Consider the following 20,022-nt stretch of genomic DNA (forward strand, 5'->3'; position numbering starts at 1 on the left):
AGGGCTTAGCAATGGTTCCTGACTTTCCTGGAAAACAGTGTCCTGGAAGTACTTCCCATACCTTCTCAGAAAATTGGGAGGATCAGCTCTCACACCTTTTTTAGCTAAAAAAGTTATGCTGGTTTCCCAATCTGCTCTCGCAACCTCTCCAAATTTTGAGCATAAATGAAAAATATATCAAAGATACTGAAAAAAAGAGCTATGGTCTCTATGCTCGCACACTATGGCACAGCAGAGCCTGGTCCCAATGAAGGGTCACTGCCACAAGACATCTTTGGAATAACAGCAGAGCTGCATGAGCGCCTTGAGCTTACTCATTCGCCTTGTGGATGCTCAGATTGTGGCAACCTCTAATCTCTCAGTAGTCTGACACTCAGGACAGAACAGCCAAACCTTTTTCCATCCCAAGTGTTGACCCCTAAAGGGCACCTAGAGAAGCAGTAGCATGTTTATGGGCTAGGGAGAGTGAGATGTGTATCTTGTTTCCACCTGCTTAGACTTGGAAGACATCACCTCCCTTTAACAGCTCATCTGGCTGCTTCAGGCTCTGGCTTCAGGCCACCTCATGACGGTACATGCGCACAATTATGTTATCATTTCAAATGACAATTCATGACAAGCTGCTAGTAGGGTGATAGTCCTTCTTGCATGGTCCGCGTCTGCAGATTATTATAAACACTGACTGTGAGACGGGGCTCAATGCTTCTCTCAGTCTTATCTGTCCAAATGTACTGACTTCTACGGTCTTTATAGGTGTAACTCACAGAATTTGACCCATGGCTTTTAGCCGCAAGAAAAAAATTAGGATGCTATGGGATAATGTGTTCCAGTTAAAAGAACTCTTTATGCTGCCTTGTCTTAAAGTGAATTCACTGAGGCAAGTGTCTGTGGAAGATCTATTTGTGAAATATCTTCTAGCTTGACATACTGTATGAGACTAATTGAGCAATAGTGTTGCCAGTCATTGCTACTTAATTGTGTGATTGCTGTAGAACGCACAGCCCCGCAGCACGCTCATCGCCGGGTGTGCAACCTGGCTCAGAGAGGTTATACTGCCAGCGAGCTGAACGGGGATCCCCAAACACCCCCAGACTGCAAGCCAAGTACTAATGAAGCAATCATTTTTAAACTGTGTTCCTTCTCATTTACATTCTCTTGTCAGTGTGGCAACTCCAACAGTTATTCACACAGAAGAAATGAATTAGGGAAACTATGGATTTTTAATACCATTTCTGAAATGAATTTTAACAGGTAAGAAGTTGAACCATGCCCATTTTTTCCCAGTGCACACTTTTTGTCCACAGACAGGAATGATTATGAACAGAGCTTCTAAAAAATATGTGTGCCTTTCATGCCAGAATGTCCAAATTTCCATTTTAAGTTCATTTAATTTCTGAAAGGCCAATAACAGAAAGGGAAATTATTTTTATTGGGAGGTCTTGCTATACGCTATCGTGTATTCTCACATTTGTCAGCGTTACAATCATTTCATTACAGTACACATTTAAGCAGAATACACTTCCAGGCATCCCAGATGTTTAGCTGCAAACTCTGCATTGGAAACTAGACATCTTAACCTCAGTTTTAGGCACAAAAAGCTAGATGATGTTTCTTTTGCTAGGAAGTCCATGAGAGTTAATGAAAGGGAGTAACACCTTCCTGATCTGCATTTTAGAGCTAAAGGAAAGACGCTGACATTGGTGCTCAAAGAGCCCGTAACACGCGGGACTTCCTCCGAGAGCAGTTCTTTATGAAGGGGAAGAGTGCCGTGTTGTGCCACAAGGAACCCGTTTCAGCAGCATATGCTTGAAAGCACGACCAGTGCCGGCAATATTGCTGATATTTGCAGAAATTCTGTTTATCTGAAAATACGTCTCGCCAACTATTTTTGGTAACTCAAAAGACTAACGCCTGGGCTTGCTGCGGGCCATGAGGCTAAAGGTTTGGAAGGCTTCCCTGAGAGGCTGGTCCCTGGTGCCATCTTGTGTCGAGACCGGATTCATCCCCGCCGGTGAGAGAGGCCCGTGGCGGAGCACTGGCTCCGCTGCAGCTGCATTTCTCTGCCTTGGGGGAAAAAAAAAAATCATACTTCCATCCCTTCAATAGTCAATACCGACTAATTGCTGCAGAGCGCATCTCTGCCGCCACTGCCCTGGAAGCGCTATCGCTAAGTTCAAGGGTTCCCAAAAGATGTTGGGATTTGTTGGGGTTTTTTTACTTTAAATTAAATGACAGATAACACGAGTATTCTTTTTGCATAGATTACTCCGGTGACATCACAAGCCCAAATTTGTAGAATTCCTTTCAACTTGTCACTCTTCAGTTGAATTCTTATCCTTGTCCTTTGAGGCTGCTTGGAGGGCAAGATTTGAGAGCTCACCACTGTTTAGTGCAGGTGACAATCGAGAAATACGTATCTTTTCTGTGACAAAAATGCACAGTGGAAAAAAGATCAATGGCACACACCTGCCAATCACTTGAAATTATGTATTTTAAAGCCTGCCATCTAATTTGCTTGTTTTCAAAGGTGCTGAGCGTTTACTGGAAGCATTCTGAGCGCCTTGATACTAAAAAAAAAAAAAAATATAAAAATCCCAGGGACCTTATTTGGGTATTACAAATTTAGGTACCTAATTTTGGCCACATGCTTTTTAAGGCATGGATCTTTCCATGAAAAGGAGCCTCTGCCTGACCCATTTAGGAACTAGTGAAAAGATAAAAGAGTGTGTCTGGATTTTCTTTGTGTACTTGAAGTGATTATACTGTATGCAGCACTGTTCTAAAGCATGAAAAAAAATCTGGCTTTATTTGAGTATTTTATTTCTATATGTTTCTAATATCTGTATACTTCCTAGTTTTAACTAGGCTAGCAAGCAGAAATACTGTAGTGCCAGCAGAGCTGTTCTTCTTGTCCTTTAATCTGACCCAGACGAGAAACTACTAAAGATCTCACAAGGAAATCCAATCTTTGGAAATTACCAGCATGAATTCTCAATCAAATAGGCCGAGGTAACTTCTGATAAGCTTCTGAACCCAGCCTCTGAGGCTTTTGATGTTCATTCGTAGTATATAGTACCATCTATAACATTTGCTACTTCTACTCCCTGCAAGCATGCTTCACCTCTCTCACTGCATCAGTTATTAATCCTATTTTTTCCCTTTTTGAGCATGTAGCTGTGGCTCACCTCTAATTTTGTTACATTGCTTTATTTTTAATCACATTTGCCGTTCATGTAAGGTGTTAGATTGATAGTGCAGGAAACTAAAGTCCTCCCTTTATCGAAAGGACAAGTGCAATACATGCATCAATGGAATAAATGAGTCCTTAGACTACCTCACCTGTAGTTAGGTTAGTGCAAACCAGAGAAGGTACCTGTTCAGACATAGGCACCTTTGGTATAGAAAATCAAAGTCAAATAATACAGTGAAATTAAGCCTGGTGCCTTGGAATATAACAAAAATTATTCAGGTCATAACCGCCCATGCACCACCTCCAGGATTTAATATATTGCATTCTTCCCTAACGCTGGGAGAAAAGATGGGTGTTCAGCCTTATTTAATTCCCACCCCCCCCAGTTTATTTCCATCATCATTTCTCAGGGAGAGAATGCACCTGGGCCCCTGTGCAGAGCCAACACTTTGCTGTGACTACAAGCACATACCAGTTCACCTTAACTGCAGTGTCTGAGGTGAACGGCTTTATACCACATCCACCCTGCATTTCACTTAGGTTTTCTAATAAGTGTTTTCTTTTTGTGAGGATATGTCTAGCAAGTTTCAGCATATTAACCTAGAGAAGTTTCCTGAATTATTCCTTAGCTTTCTGGGCTCTTTGCTATACGCTTCTTCTAAAGCTGTTTCGTACACATACACACTTAAGTGCGGCTGGGATTGAATGTAAAGAGTCATTATGGTGTTCTTCACAATCCCGTTGCCATATGAGGCAGTAAGTACACCCTTGTGGCTAGTGCATCCCAGTGGCCCGATTCTTCACTGTCTTGCACCTGCGGGAGTTATTTAAACCACTACAAAATGGGTGTAAATCACTACTGAGCCTGAATGGCAGGATTTCACACTCTGCAGAGGCAATAATGACTAGATAAAAGGGCAAAGCAGTGGAAATATCAGAGAGGGTTTTTTCCTCCCTTCTGTTCCTGTCATTCGAGTGCCCAATTCAGCAGAATTGCTCTGGCCTCCCAGAACACATTCTAACCCCGCGAGTGGGTAGCCGAGCAGAGGGAGCAAGGGCAGCCCTGGGGGAGCAGCTCCGAGGCCGGGTGCGCAGCCCTGCTAGGCAGGTGCTGCTCCTCCGGCCCCAGGTTTGGGTATATCCAGAGGGGATTGAGTACTCCAACACAACAGTGTTGCCACTGATAGGTAGCATTTGGGCACACACAGTCTCTGTACTGACACTAGCACCAATAATTATTTCAAGCTACTTTAATGCCACCAGGAAAAAACAGCAGATCCACTGGAGGCTCCGTTTCTCACAGCAAATCACAAGTATGCACGTGTCCAAAAAAAAAAAAATTACAAAAAGACACACGTACACAAGGACACACGCGTACCCTAACACTATGCTTAGCCACAAAGTTTTGAGAAAAATCTGTCACCTGTATGACAATGGAACGTGTATTAGGGTGATACACAGAGCTCTTTCGCTCCTGTGCCTGAGGAGCCCTTTAGGGCCTGATCCAAACCAAACTGAAATCCTTGTAATCCCTCTGTTTGCTTCAGTGAGATTTGCATCAGCCCCTGAAGCTGTCCAGCAATAATTAACCTATAGGGGAATCATCTTTTTAATAGGGAAGATTGTTAGGATTTACATATAGACAGATCTCTAGCCTTGTACATAAACCTGTGCTTTTCTCCTTTATCCGAGCTAAGAAAACTTACGTTTTGGATTTTGTGAGAAATAATTAGCATTTTGTACACTTAGGAGGAACTGAAAGTACACTTAATTATAATCAGTTACAGGATGTTATTCACCAAGTGTTTCCGTGCCTTTATTCATCTTTCAAGCATGGCAAACAAGAAATTAATTACTAAAGGTCTTTCAAATATTCCAAGCTATACCTTAAATCACTTTAAAGAATATAACATTCCTCTGATTTCAAATATATAATTTCTGGTGAAATACTGGAATAAGGACTGCGCTGGCCAGCAATGGAAGTCCTTCACTCTAAGCCAGCCACATCTAATTATAAAAGATGAAGGCTTTGAAAATTTACATAATTGCTAGCTCTGGTAGGGGTCGGTAACATATTTGCATTAGCTACTTATGCTTCATACCAACACTTTTAAGCACCACTTATCAAAAATAAGTCTACCAAGTCAGAGGTGCGTAGGTGGCTAAATAAAACCTGCTAAATATGGGTAGCACCACCTCTTTACGTCATGAAGAGATATATGGGCTTTGACACACAGGGTATTTTCTTTGTCTTGTTTGTCACTTACACATTAGAGTAATAGGTACATTAGAAATGCTCTTGATAGGAATTAATACCTTCTGCTCCTTTAGCATGCATTTATTATAGCTATTTACTGTGGTTTTATACACAGAATTTGTTTGGTTTAATTTGCACTCCAGAATTTCCCTCTGTTCCCCTCTCCGGCTCATTTCTCAAGCCATCAGTCTAGATGGTAGCATGGCTCCTTAACACAGCAGGATAAAAACCTTCTAGTCTAAATATATCTCTCTAATTCTTCCGTGATTATTTCTCTTTTTCATATAGTATAAAAATTCTGCCAGACCTATAGATATATGATGTGAGAACTGTACAACAGAAAATGACAGACCAGCACATACATTTCAAAGGCTCTGTTTAGAAAAGAGTCACATTATGTTACAAACAGGTCTTTTTCTTATTATGTTTGATGTCAGCAAGCGAGCTTTAAGGAGCCTGACACTGTTTGAACTTTTTTTTTTAATTTATTTTATTGTATACGGTGATTTGACGGTTTTTGAACTCTGGATCAATTTGGTGACATTGTGGCTGATCCATTTTATCCTTGCTTTGCTGGGCCACTCTTTCGTTCTGAGGCTCCAGTCTCCCATTTTCCTCGAAAGGCTCATTAGGCCTGATCTCTTTTAGCCTTTTTGCTTTTTCTCCTTTCTTCCCCACACTGGACTCTGGTTTGCTTTATTCCTTAGGTCCCCGTATAGGTTAAGCCTAAGCTCTTATCCCCTATTCTCTTTAACTCATAGCCAGCATTTGATTCTGTTTTTTTAACCCTCTCTATGAATTACAAGGCCTGGGCACAGCCCCATCATGTTGGAAACTCTGTCTGTGTGAGTCACAGCTTAATTTGCACAATGAAGGGTAATGATTTTACCTAGAGATGCCTGACACAGAAACCAAATTGAGCAACTTCCAGAGAGGCTGTTGAACAAAAAATAATCTTCTGGGCTGATACGGACTTCTATACAGTGAATAAAATGCCCAAGGTCAAAAGTTTAAGTAGTTAAGTATTTTAAAGAATTATTTGCAGAAAGACTACAAATAAATCACTCTTGCATGAATCTGGGAATGTAGATTTGGCTATTTGTTCTAGCACGTTGTCTTGTTTTCTAACTACATCTCACATGGAGAAGATGAGGTTCCTGCATTATTTGTGCTATAATGATGAATATGTAGACGTAAGGCAATGCCTTTTAGAGCACATAGATGAAATACAATCAATCACATGCTGTTCCTCAAGCACTGCCAAAAACACACACGGAGAGAAATCAATCCATTTACCTGATTTCGTAGCAAAACAAAACATTTTAAACTTTGTTACTGCTTTGATGTGAAGACAAATACAAATTTAAATTTCTGGCTGCTTTGTCTTTTGTAGGGTTTCTCTGCTGAGCATACTTTTGCTTCTCCACCACCTTTCCATCACTTCCATCTTCTCAATGAGAAGATTGTCTTAATAATGTGGGAGTACCTACACTTTATTCCCAGGTATATTTCTTGCTGAATTTACTTGAATTCTGTATAAGACAAAGCAAAGATGCAAGATATTTGGTGATAACGCCGGGTTACCAAGGAGCAACTTATTACCATGGTCTCTTGACACTTCACAATGAAAACTGTCCCACCTTGGTGAATTCCATTTATAAAAGAAATTACCAGTGATTTAGCACCATTTTGGAAGACGTGTTCACTTTTACATAAGTTATCCATGCCTGAGATTGTTTTTTTAAGGTTTGATTTGGGTTTTTTTTTTAAAAATCTTGTTGTGGGACCTCAAACCATCCCATTCAGAAAGAGCTATGAAAGGAATTTAAATTTCCCACAATCATATAGAGTAATATGATTAATAGATTAGATTAACAGAACAATCAGGAAGCCCCAGAAATTCTTAGGGAAAAAAATATCTAGAATTCATTTACATATAGAAATCGGATGTAGCCTTATATGCGTCTGAAAAACAGTTACAAAAAGTTTCATCTGAAGGGGATGAAAAGATCTCTGAAGATGTCCTCAAAAATCTCCTATTTCACTGATTGTACAATACATTTCCAGTCAGTGTCCAATGTTGCAAAGCAACAGATTGTGAAGTTAAATGCAGGCTTGTGGGTTTGTGTGATCTGTTGTATTTACAAAGTGCAGACTTTACAGAAGGGGATCATAACAGGACAACTCCTGGTCAGTTAACTCACACCGATAGTGTCAAAACTCACTTTTGCTTTTCTTAAATTTTGGTAGCAGGACAACAATAACTCTTAGAAATACATTTCTCAAAGGAGATACCAGGTTAGTGATAGAAGTTCCAGATTAAAATAGAAGAAATCTGAGTGGTTTTTAATAACTGATCAATATTCATGGGGATTGCAAATTATATTTGAGTTTTCACTCACATATAATTTTTTTATTTGAAAGCTCAATCTGCTTAGCATTCTCTGAGCAACAACATATGTGTATATATTTATATATATAGATACACACACTCACATGGAAGAATTTCCAAAGGCATCATAAAAAGGAAGACTTCATGAACACCTTCAGAAGAACTTACATTTAAAACGTTTATTTCTAAAAGTTTCTATTGCTTGTCACAGTGGAGAGCAGAGGTGGGAACTCTCCCTCAGATAGCAGAAAATGAAGAATGAGCCACCTTCAGAACTGTTTAGTCTGATTTTCTGGTACCTTGGGAGTTTTTGAAGTTTAGTTACTCTTATTTCCTGAGAACTTTTTTATTCACTAGAAATAGATCTTTCTTCTCCTGTTATTGCAATTTTTTCTATCACTTCAATAGGAAATTATTTATTCAACTTCTTTTCATGAAGTCATTCTTAAGACTTTTCTATTGCTCTAAAGAATCCTTCTTTACCTATATTTTGATATTGCCCTTTATTTTAACTGAAATTCTATTTCTCATGGTAAGCTTCTTACACAAGAATTTATAATGGAAGCGCCAATAGTTCCTATGAATAGAATTCCTTTTCTCTAAATGTCTGCAAAGAAGGAGGAACTCCAGTGCTACAAAGTACGAGACTAAATTTTGGGACAAATAAACACAGTTGTGAACTCCCATAAACTGTGTGACACTCATCATAGTAATAAAGTACACCCCTCATCTTTTAAGCCCTAGCCTACGTCAGGGCAATACGGAGACACTCTGCTCACCCAGATCTCCCGAAAGCAGTAGGTGAGACCTCGCTTTCACAGAAATGAGTGGAAAGCTCCGATCAGCTTTAATTGGGACGGGATTCTCCCCACTGTAGCTCAGTAGCTACTACCGGCCCCTTTAAAAGGTCCCAGCCTGCCCATGAACTGGACGGCAGCCGCTTTGGCCTTCCCAGCCCCGGGGCTGGGGAGGATGAACATGGCGGCTGGCGGCGGTACTGGAAGGGCCGGGTGGGATGAAGCTGGAGGGAAGGGGGCAGGAGAGCAGAGGGACAGGGAGTACGCACAGGAGGAACGCAGGGTGGTTCGTGCTTCTCTGCGGTTCAGATTGACTGTCTGTATGATGGGGACAGTAGCCTTGACCTTACTCAAGTCTTAATTAATGAACAAACATTTACAAAGATAATTTACGATCTTCAGATGAAAGGCTTTTCCAAATGACGAGGGATTTGTATAACTCACAGAGTGAGATAAGCTTGTGTTCCTATAACACCAGCTCTAAAACTAGAGGTCAGCAGTTGATCCTGGAATAACTTTGTTTCCCATTCACAGCTAAACAGGAAAATGCATTTTGGCAGGAACGTGTCCCTTCTCCGAAGCCGCGTTCCCAGCCTGCTCCCGCCCTCACCCCTCTGCCCACGCAGCTCAGCATCTGCTGCAGAGCTACCCTGAACGACAGCAGCGAGACTGGGAGCAAAATCATGCCTTATTGTCAGTCTAAAACATTTTTTAACGTTTTGGTTAGTGGCATCAGTCTTTATCTAGCATGCAGCGCAAACCATGGAGTGCATCGATCGTAGCAGCTTCTCCCTGCACAAAACAATCTGTTTTCAGCCGTTGCTTCGCAGCACAGGACTAAGTAAAGTTCCAGGTACTTTAACTCTCTTTTATTGAATAAGTCTGCGTTGCTATAATTTAGAAACCAGCGTGGTTCAAGGGTGTATTATTGCGTGTGAATGATAAACTGTAGTTCATGACCCGAGTCTAATGGTTACTTTATCAGTTGCAGTGGACAATTAGTGACTGAGTAGTGCAACTGACAGTGAAGAACAGATTTTGCCTCCGAGCAGCTTTCAGGAGTTAGATTTCGCTGTATCATGTTCAGAAAGGTCAGAGCTCTGGCCAGATGACCAGTATAGCAGTGCAGATGGCACTGTATGTCACCTGGCCGCCCTGGGCCTCTGCAACCTGCTGCAGAGGGCTTGGGTTCAGGGAAAGGTTATGGGCATATGCAACTGCAGCGCATTACCGGCTCGCGAGGAAAATGGCTCTCTTCGCAACGGAGACGAAAAATCAGTGCAGCAGCTATGTCCAAGACACAATAGCAGATCGCGGCCATTTTCAGGTGCTATTTAAGCAAAGGGAAAAGCTTTGCATCCTTGGTTCCGATCGCCTTGCTATATATGAGGGAATTGTTGATATAAATACCTGTATAATCAATTACAGCGCTCCCTTCCACTCTGATACCATTGCACTCCTTTTTCCGTCTCTAATCCCCCAAAATATTAAGGCTGAAATTTAAATAGTTGAGCTAAGAAGCACATTTGCAAGACAAGAGTCTAATTAATACATACAGTTGTAGACTTGCATATGCAAAGCAAGTGACTTTGTTTGCAGCTGACCAGAACTAGTCGAGATTTAGTATGGTGCAAGTCACAGAAAACTCTTGTTCTTAAGCCTCAGTGCTCTTTTTCCTTAGAAATTACCTAATTTGCACGCATAGCTCAGCTTAGGTGTAAGTTTTGCAAATGAAAGTGGGCATGTTGACATTGAAAAAAATAAAAGAAGCCTTCTCTGACTGTCTTGGTTTCCTAAGAAGTACAGTATAGTACAGCTTATTTCATTCTGAAAATGGATTCAGGTGATGCCTAACCAAATGGAAAAGTTATTCTTGGCTAGATCTGTGGTAGTTTCTATGAAAAGCCTGAAGACAAGACCAGACCATCTTTTGGAAAGTTTCTACCCAGTAATTTCTTACGCTGTTCATTATTTGATTCCAGTTGATTAAGATTTCACAGTGTTTGGATGGAAAAAACAACCTGAATTTAAATATTAATAATTAAAAAAAAAAAAAGACTGTTTTAGCCAAAATAGATGATTCAGAGGCATGGTTTTGATGCAGCAGAAGTGTGGAACCAATAGCATTTAAAAGCTGGTGGCCAGCCTGAGCAACTAAAAAGAGAATTCTTTGGGTTGAACAAAGATGGAGAATTGTCATTCGCAATAGCAAAATAAAACTGTCTAAAATGCAACTCAGAATGACCTACAATGTTAATGCGGACCTGATGTGAAAAGCTTGGGCTTTAAGTACTGCTTTTTAACCCTTCCTAAGCTTTTAAAAATAGGTGCATGTTGAAACGAAAAGACTATTTGGAAAATACAAGATTCAATGAAGCATTCTGAAAATGTCAGCATAAAGTCCTCCTGTTTACGCTGAAATATATTTGTGGAACTTAAGTAAAATATGTGAAAAAATTTTCATTCCCCTAAACTACTTTTTTCAAAGATGAAAAGATGCTATTTACCAAAGATACTACTTCTTCCTCTAATGAAGAATCTATTTTTGCAGGATTTTAGCTTGGAGGTCAAAGGAACAATGCGAATTATTAATAAAGGATTCAATTCTGTGTTCCTCAAGTCAAGCAAAAAAACCTACTGAAATTCTCAGGAGTTTTGGTCTATAAAAGCGAAGCCGAAGACTACCAAAATGAGCCTAAAGATTATCTATATTCATCATTTGGGGGCTGTTTTGATATTAACAATGTGCCTACTCTACTAGATGCCTTGTTCTGATCCCCTCATTCATGATGAGGATCAGTTTGCTCAAGGGTGAAATCCTGATTTCAGCAAGATAGTCTGCTCTGGAAGACATACTAGCCATCCTGATGAATAAGAGAATCAAGCTCTCACTGCCTTCTTTTGTGTAATAGTTCACCAGTTAAAAAACCTAGTTTCACACTTTACAGTAAGTCATAGTTGCTCTCAATTAAATGCATGGAGTACGGTGACATCTATAGGAAGCTCTATGTCTCTACATATAAGTCTATTTTTCATGCTCTTCTGTATAAATACTTCAGAGATTATTGTGATATAATTTGTATGATATATCAGAAGGTAAATTAATCATCAACACTTTAACTTAGTTTAGGTCTCTCCAGAGAGTTAAAGAGAACTAGAATGCATTCTGTAAAATAAATGCTCTCAAATGCAGCTGGGAAAGCTGAAGGGAGCAGGAACAATTGCTATGGTAACCATGTAATGGGATTAAAAAAAACCATGGAAAGTAGGAAGAGAGCGAGAGCAACAACACAGTACCAAATTTGTAATAGTAAATGACTGTTGTCATCATCACTGAAACTTCTGTATTAAACATATTTTAATCCAGTAAATAAGCAAGCCACCAGAAGAAAACAAAACGCTGCAAATTATCTGACAGAATCTCACGTACAGATGCCACATTGCTCCTTTTTCTTTCTATCCGCTCTGCACAATGCTGTATAATGTCCCACTGTAGCAAACAAAGTCATTCCTGGCACAGCAAAAGCCAAAGGAGAGAACGTCCCAAATGTTCCCCTTCCCAGAAAGAGTCTTGTTAGAAATGTGAAAGGTGGTGTGACCCTCAGACCCCACGGATCAGGATGTGTAACTGGGACATCCTGGCTCATGTAACTGTAAAATAATGCTCCTGCAAGCACCTGCTGAATGGCCTTGAGGGTTTCTTTAAGCTAACAGGACTCCTGCACTTTAGTGATTACCTCAAGAATAATTTGTTCAGTGGACAATTAATTTATTCTGTGTTTTCACTTGTGTAATTTACTCTGGAAACTATCCCTAGTTCCTTTTTGGTTTTAGGATAAAAATAGAGATATTTTTATTCTGCTTAAAGAAGATAAATACGTTTTTCACTGAGAAATCCTTTTGTTTCTGATTATATCTGCATGTTCAGTTAGCTTCTTTCAATGTCTCAAATTTAAGTAGAATGGTTTTGAATGGTTCTAAATGACTGCAGAAATGTTCCACATGAATGCTTTGTTCTAGCTGTGAAAATTAATCATGATTTAAAAAGAAAACCATTGACAAAAGTTTTGAACTTCTACGTAAAGTTCTTTCATCATGAAAATATAAGACATATTTTTCAGGTTTTCAGATTTTTTTTTTTTTTGAGATAAACTGTGGTGAAACAAAACATAGCTAAAATATGGTTAAGCACTGGTTAAAAAAAAAAAGTCTAGCCAAAAAATTCATTTGGTCTGAAACTTCCATCTAGCACTCCATCTCCAAAGCAACAATGGAACTGGGACCCAGCTTATTCCTCTAAGATTAAGAACCCCCACATCTCCTGGTATTTGGTGTCCAGCTACCTAATTCTTTAATTATTCCACCAAAACAGGTTGCAGTAAGGGTACTTAATGGTGGTCTCACTACTAGGACAAATATGAATAATTTTTTTCGTTCTTCCTACTCAAATGGAGCCCTAGCCATATTTTCACTAATTTTCTACACTCCTTTTCATTTTGGAACTTCCCAAATTTCTACCCAAATGATTCCTCTAAGCCCCAGATTCATCCTGTATTGTCGGATCCATAAAATAACATCCGTTAGATCACTGCGAAATTGCACGTCTATCATAATTCCCCTCCAAACACAATAAATGAGGTACATCATTGTCTTTTCCAGCATATTATGGCATCCCTTAAACTACTATTTCTACCTTCCTCTTCAGAGGTCAGTGATAAATATGGCACAGGTGTGTGAGGGCAGCAGAGAAGGAAGAAGAGAATAAACACACATAATTATTTTTCAAAAAGAAAAAAGAACAGTTCAGACATCTACAAGCCAGAAACTGATGTGAAAGCATGAGCTTTAATGGAGGATCTGAAGAACATTTCCTTTTGATGAAGGGACTTGCTCCTTCACTGGAGTAGCAGATTTCATAAAACTGTATTTTTAGTAGGCTTTGGTCTCATTTAATACCGAGTAATAAAGTGGTAAAGAGCTGGAATTTCCATCGCCAGGAAATTCTGCATTTCTTTAAAATTACTTAAATCAGGTTTGGAATTAAAAATTCCTGCATTTCCTATCTTAAAAAAAAAATCCATTCAAATTCATTTGAAAACTTTTTTTTCTGTTTAAATTTTTTTAAAAAATCAAACAAAGCACTCTAGGTTTCTAAGTTTCCTTGGTTGCCAGTGTAAAAGAAAAAAGCCACTATGAGAATAGGAACTCCCAACAATGGCTAAGCAAAGCCTGGATAGTTGCTGCTTACTTTCTACCAAAGGTTTCAGACTAAGCTGACACAAGTTTCTGATTTAACCAAGTCAGCATGCTCTAACAGAAGAATGTTCTGCAATAAACCCTGAGAAACCAGGGAAGTACTGTCTCACTGAAATTACTGTTACACGGTCCTCAGCTGGTTGAAAAAGCTTCAATCAAAGTGTTATCATCACTGCAGTCTATCCTGTCTCTACCACTGCGAGGTATCCTTACAAATAATGCTCAGAAAATACTCACCGAAGGAAACACCAACACAGGCGTTATGAGTACTTTGGAGGACATGACTAGAATTAAAAATCATCTTGATAAATTGAAGAAATTATTTACAATCCATAAGATAATTCCGTAAAGAATGATGCAAAAATGCTGCACTGAAGAAAAATAAATGGGATGACTGCAGCAGACCACAAACTGAATAGAAACCAAGAAAGAAAATGTCATTTGGGGAAGGATTAGCCAAACTGCCAGAAGCAAGACAGAGGAGGTGATTATACAAATCTGTTCAGCACTGGGAGGTTGCAGCTGGAATCCTGTGCCCAGTTTTGGACACTACATTTGAAGGAAAACAGTAAGGACAGTAGAGACAATCCACAAGAAATCAATACAAATTAGTTGTTTAGAGGAATGGTTGAAAGGATTAGCTTTATTTACTCAAGGTGCAATGGAAAGGCATGTAAAAGCCATCTTCAGGTAAACAAAGTACTGTTAAGATGAGGATGATGGCTTAATGAGCTTAATTTACAGATCTATTAGTTATTGTGCAACAATACAGAAATGAACAAACTGGTTTTAGCATCCTAGTTACAGGAGGTGTATAAGAATGTTAGAAAATTATCTGTAAGCAATGATCCACAAGCACTCTAGCTCATTGCAAGCAGAGCATTAGATTAGCTAATATTTACTGTTTACTTTAAACGAACTTTCTTTGATTTCTGTGAATATTTTCAGCCCACTACCTTTTACTGGTTTTTGCATGTCATATTACATGCAATGAATTGCAGTTGTATTGCAAAAGAAAAAGCAATCTCTATGTAACAGCATGTCACCTAGCAGCTAGACCTGTTCAAGCAAAAAGTTCTATCATTAGTTCTCCTGACTGCAGTAAGACTGATGTTAAATGAGAAAGAGTTGAAGGTTCTGGCTGTAAGTTTATACAAGGTTTTTTCCTTCAGGTCTGTACTCAAGCAGTACTAAATCTATGAGACAAGGAATGAACTAATAATAGGCAAAACCACTTTTGCTCTAAACTAGACCTCATCTTATGTACTTGTATGAAAATGTTTTATTAGGCTACATAGACTGCTGTTCTTTTTATATTGTCTAATTAGTAAGCAAAATAATGTATTGGAGATAGCTTACAAATTAATTTGCCATCTTTTAGCTTACATCCATATTCAGATTCTGGAAATTTTCTTAAAAACAAGACTACCCAGCCTATCTCAAAAAGACAGTTTTTTAGCTTCTGCCTTACTGGAGTCATGGCATTACCCCAGGGAAGTCAAAGGAAGCAAGTGGGAGTGGAGAGAACGTACCTTATATGAATGCCTAAATACCCCTTGTTCATTATTCAAATATGTTCCCACTCCTCAGCCATCTAATTTTCCTTTGTCCGTTACACACATAAGCCTTTTTCTCAGAGAAATTATGTTGCATCCCATATCTTTACCCTGTTGAGATTCTTGGGAGACTTTATTTAAAAGGAAAAAGAGAAGATAAATTTTAATGCACAAACCAAATAGTCGCTAGAAGAAAAATATAAAAGTATGTAATTTTCTGCTACAAAATAAAATGCAAAAAATTGCATGATGTGCTACTGTTTTAAGGTTCTTGTTATTAAAAGGAAATGTAACTAAATCCCATAGCAATAAGTACCATGTGAGTGGTAGTTGCTATGGTAACTTATTCTTATTAAGTAGAATAAAAAAATCCTAAAAAAAAATACACTTTGTTGGTATGTAAGTTAAGGATGCCTCAGGGCAGCCTAAAGAACATCGATGGGGCAGCAAAAAAGTATTTTAAAAAAATGAAAACAGGTGATATATGATGATATTATGAATCAAAACACGTATATTTTAGAATAACGCTTTCAAATAAGAGAAAGGGAAATGGGATACAGTTGCTGCCTAGGCCAATGTAGGTTTCAGTTATTAGAAAAGAAATCTAGGTTTAAGTCTCTTTAGAAGAGTGGAGAATGAGCAAACTACAATAACTTGTTCTTCCCTGAAGCTAAACTGGCATTTAGATACCAGTAAAGTGGAATTGACTTTGCTACTGTAGGGCCTCATTAAAGTATGGGGACTTTTCACACCCAGCCTCCATCCCTCAGGTCCCCCCACCCCAAAATCCTCACTGATAAATTTGGTAGAAAGAACTCTCAGCTACCACAAAGAAAAGACCCCAGAGAAATCTTATCATTGCTTATTATACCTGCAGCAGATACATATGTATTATTAAAGTAGCCAGCCACTGGATGTCATTGTTATTCCACAGAAACATAACGAAGAAAGGTCTCTTTAACTGCTAAATCTTTCAAACCACCCAAAATGAGAGACAACATACACCCTAGCTTCAAGCATGTACTGTTCAAGTTAGTCTCAGCATTCTGCTTCCCAAACACAGTTTAACTATTTTTAAATGGATGAATAAGCTGTGTGTCCTATATACAGGATTTAAAATAGCTGACTAAACATCACATGAAAGAGTACACTCAGTTGGTCCTGTACATTATCTGTGTGTCAAAGACATTACACTTTATTTTTTTAAAGCATTCTGCTTTGATTTGGACTTGCAGTGTTTGGAAGCACGTTTGCTTACTGCAGAGGATTTCTGCCCCATTTTGGGATGCAGGAAATAACAATTTTTGCCCATGCATGAAGCTGTTGGCTTGCTGTGTCTGCTACATTTCTACCTCTGTGCCCAAGACTGAGAATGCACATTTCTCACCCCATTTTCAGCAAGGAATCTCAGCGTGTTAGTTGAAATTAGTCATTATTTTAGCTCATACATCCCTTCTTTCAGAGTGTGAACAAAAGCTGCAGCCCTACGTATGCACAGCTCTGTGCAGACCTGGTTTTTCATCCCTGTTTGGTTTGCACTGCTGGTGTTTTGCAGCAAATGGCTTCTTGCACTACAAGAGAGAAACATTGAAAACTCCTTGCCCTGATGAACTGGGATCCAGCCAGCTTGATTTCTACACCATCCTCCACCACTTCCAGGATAAGTCTGTGCAATTTGCATGTGGCTCAGGGTATTATCAAAACCAGACACAGAACCATGCAGTGGAATGGAGATCTGGGAATCGATGCTTGCTAAAGTGACTAGTACTGCAAGGACTATTTCCTATCTTATGACAGCTCATGTTATAACATCTCATACTATAGCTTGTAGCCATGCAGTGCACTGAAAAGGCACCTGTAAGTCACACTAGTTACAGGATTGCCATCAGGCTGGTTTCATTTTAGACCTAAGCTTAATTGCATCTTGTATCTTGTCGCCAAGCCTGATACTGTCACTTTTTCCACCATTTACACTGGTCTCAGTGTCATGCTAACCTGCTTAGAGTTACACATGGGCTCAACTTATTGAGAGCTGGACTGAAGTGAAGAGAGAATTAAGCTTGGGATGAGTAAGCTCCTCCTCTATTCAAGTTTCAGTATGGGATCTTTAGAATGAACTCAGGATTTTTTGTTTCTCATTGTGCTTAGAAGCAGGCACTAAGCATCTGCTGCCTCATCCTTTTCTGTACAAGTAGTGTCTCCTGCAGATGGATCAGGGGTGGACATAAGGAATCTCTATCTCGCAAAGCAGGTACTCTTCAGTTGCTTGTCTTGTAACTAACCAGTCACTGCCAGATTTCTGTAACTCCCACAGTAGTTGCACAGAGTAGTCCATTAATCCTTCTTATTTTTTTTCCTTGCTCACCCTAGTACTCAGAAGTGTGGAAGCTGGGAAGTTTTCCAGTTTCCTAATTTAGAAAGAAGTATTTTGCATTGTGGGCACTTGGATCTTTTCAGTCTTTCTCACAGGCACAAGGAACACCACAAGAAACTCTCTGGGTGGTTAAGTAGTATGGTTTACTAGAGCTCCCATCTCAGCTAGATCTAACAGACATATGTTCAGTTAAGCCCAATCCAATTTTCCTGCAATAAAAGTAGGCTTGGATAGGAGAAAATAAGTCTGAAGGTTAGGATGCATCTGGAAGTTGGCAGAAAAAGGTTTATTTTAGTGAGTTAGTACTCAGCTGCAGGAATAAAAATAGGAGGTAAAGAGAGTTTTCATACCTGATATATAAAAGGCAAATGAATTAGTTTTTCAGAAATCAGCAGGAAAAATCTATACCAGAAAAAGAAGAAAACACATTCTGTTCTCATACTCATGTAGATGAGCCATGGCTGACCCAATCCTAGTAATTTAACCAAATTTGGGCAATATGATTAATCTCAAATCACACTCAAAAACTAGTAAATCAGTAAGTTCCTTTCTACTGACTTAGGTTCAGATTCAGGGAGAGCATGGCAGGTTAGCTGCCCTCTAGGAGTCAGTAAAAGTTACCCTCAGGTCACTTTTCTTGTTAATCAGCAGTATTTACCTTTGTGCTCATGTATCAGCTCTTTTTTTTTTTTAGTGTGTGTTCAAACTTCTTTTTCCACTGTTCTTACTTGTTGTCACTACAGACCTGACCTGCAATCTGCAGTATGTGAGAAAAATGTTTTGTTTCCCCTGATATGTATCCAGGGGAAGAGGGCTGTCTGCCTGAAAAACAAATAAATTGCCTCACATATCCTAGGTAAGTGGCACCGAATGGAGCTGCCTTTAGTTTCTCTTTCAATTAATAGAAAACAGCACCTCAGGGAATTTCTAGTACCATAGGAAAAAAAAAAACCAAAAAAAAAAAAAAACCAACAAAAAAACCAACTAGCACTGAAAGCACTAAAACAATGAGCAGTAAGACGTTATTATATGAGCTGCTTCTACAGAGAGAGCAAGGAGCTGCTTGGATGATTTTTAAGGCCTTTTAGCTTCAGCAGCATTTTCTCCCTCCAAATCAACTGGCTTCATAATGCAAAGAGAACACGAATTTCTGCCATCTCAAAGAAGTATAAAATAGTTTCTCCCTAAAAATATCTGGAGCAACAAAAGTCAACAATGCACTGTTCTATGGGGCTTTGAGATGACGGTCAGGTTTGCCATTCAGAAGTATATATAATGAAATCTTGGTACTCTATCACATCAATTTTTTTTTTTTTTTACTAGTAATTTAAGATATCAGAGTGATGGGATATCCTAGTCATTAAATTAAGTCCTTGCTACTGGAGGCCACCATACCATGTAATGGCCTTTGGAAGGGTACGGATCTTAATTTGAAAGCCATTTTTTGTTTTGTTCCCACTACTGCTAATGCATAGCTACATACTGCATTTTTATTTCATTTCTCTTCCAGTGAAAATCACCTAATTTCTAGGTTATGTATATGTTCCATGCCCATGCCTACTCAGTGGAACTCATACAGGGATACACAATTTACCCAAACTGTAAAGCGGTGTTAATCTTCACCACTGAGTAAAATCCTGGTGCTAAATACTACAGTTGAGCAGGAGTAGCAGTAAATTACTGGAGACAGTCATTAGAGGAAATGTTCATAAATACATGACTGGATGAAATACATTTATGTAGTAGATGCTCTCAACCCGTACTCTCAAATTCCAGGGCCATTTCCCAGTTTTGATGGTAATTTCATGAGCTGTTTTGACTCAGTCTCTCATTTCTTTTCAACCCAGTTCTCTACCTATGAATAAACAACAGAGTTTGTTATCTACTTTGCTTCTACAACTTGTGAATTTCTCAGGGCAGGGATATTTCTGATGGTTCAAGACACACTGGCACTTAAGGGCTGAACAAACCAGAAACCTCTCTGTCACATGAGAAACAGGTAGTCTGCTCTTGTCACAGGAGACAGATTCAGATCTCCCACCCCAGCAGGTTTTCCTCCACTTTTGCGTATATCCTTTCTAGGTGACCTAAAGCATAGGCATGTGTTTGTTAGCGAGAGGTTCTGCTGCACTTTGGAGACTGCATAGCTGCATCTGGTACCACAGTGGAGGAAGGAGGAGGTAGCAACAGGCAGCCTCAC

The sequence above is a fragment of the Haliaeetus leucocephalus genome, unplaced genomic scaffold (assembly GCF_000737465.1).
Source record: "Haliaeetus leucocephalus isolate CR32 unplaced genomic scaffold, Haliaeetus_leucocephalus-4.0 Scaffold1, whole genome shotgun sequence".
NCBI lineage: Eukaryota > Metazoa > Chordata > Aves > Accipitriformes > Accipitridae > Haliaeetus > Haliaeetus leucocephalus.